Source organism: Coregonus clupeaformis, unplaced genomic scaffold (assembly GCF_020615455.1).
Source record: "Coregonus clupeaformis isolate EN_2021a unplaced genomic scaffold, ASM2061545v1 scaf0850, whole genome shotgun sequence".
Lineage (NCBI taxonomy): Eukaryota > Metazoa > Chordata > Actinopteri > Salmoniformes > Salmonidae > Coregonus > Coregonus clupeaformis.
This window is the reverse complement of record NW_025534305.1, coordinates 31,174-32,508: the sequence shown is the minus strand read 5'-3', so window position 1 is coordinate 32,508 and position 1,335 is coordinate 31,174. Positions and strand designations below refer to the sequence as shown.

The 1,335-nt window shown below is 39.6% G+C and overlaps 1 pseudogene; it reads left to right on the top strand.

Annotated features, from left to right (window-relative positions):
- On the top strand, positions 1-174 carry LOC121564850 (annotated as a pseudogene).
- The last annotated feature ends 1,161 nt before the right edge of the window (positions 175-1,335 follow it).

Below are 1,335 nucleotides of genomic sequence, written 5' to 3'. Positions count from 1 at the left end.
AAAACTTTTCCAAAAGAAAAATCTGTTCTTATCAGTTTAATATCTGATACGTCCCCTATCTGGGGACCATATATTAAATTGATTTTTGGAACAGGGAGATGGAATAGGGGCTTGCTCCGTCCACTCCACGCATCGACCTGGTATTGCAGTACCTCCAGGAACGGTGCACCCCCTGTCATTGTAAAGATAAATCGGGCAAAGACAACAGAATTGCTTTGTTATATTCCATTAGGATCACGATGTATTTTATATTTTCACGTTTGACCATCTTCATCTCAATGTCAATGATGGCTAGAAAGTGATGGTGAAGTCAGTCACTGTTATATTGACTATGATAGCTGATGTGAATGGTGCGTTAATCATCTAATCAAATGAATGTTTATTCGTCACATGCACAGGATACAGGGTGTAAATGGTACAGTGATAATGCTTCAAAGATAATGCTTTAAAAAAATCTTGGCATAGATTGGGAGTTGATCAACGTTGGGAATAACCACTTTTGACTGTTACAAAGTAACTAATTGGTAGGATCGGAAGTCACGTGGTCATCTGACCTCCAATCGGAAATGACAGAAAGCGTTTATAAATTAAATCCAGATTAACAGCTAAATCGGAATAATAATATATGAAATACGGGTGGGGGAATCAATTTAGAGATAATAATATATACATAACATTTGATCTTATATCAAATATCTCTGGTAGCGTTGATGCCACAAGGGAACTGAGCAATTGTCCACTTGGTGGCGCAAGTGTTCCACTGACCGTCGCATTTGAATGTTGAACCACTTGACTTCAATACATCGTCAACGCAAATAAAATAGCCTGTTTTTATTTTACATGTCTGTAGAGCCTTGTACGATAAGACCAGGGTGAATAGGCCTTCATAAAGTTGCCCTCCTAAATTACTAGAGGCCAAACTTCAAAGATGTCCATGGCACTGGACTGCAGTAAGAGCTAGGCCTACAGTGCGGCCTACAGTGCGGCCTACGGAGCGGTCCTGGTGTATGGTCCTGGCTGCCTAAATGTTTCCTCCACATAATAAACTGTACAAACATGGCACTTTAGAGGGTTACTTTTACAATTAGCCTTACTGAGTCACTACAACAAACTTCCTATCATGGACATGAAATGCCATTAGGCCTAATGAAGATACCGTATATGTAAGTTACTTAGTTGGTGTCTTGTGAATCAACTGGTATGCGCATCAGGGTTTAATATTTCCTCGATATTATACAAATGTTCCATCCCGAGAATAAATCACTCTTCTCCCGGGTAACCCGGACATTTTCCGGAAGTGTCATTCAAAAGCATTATAACACTTATAAACGTCTG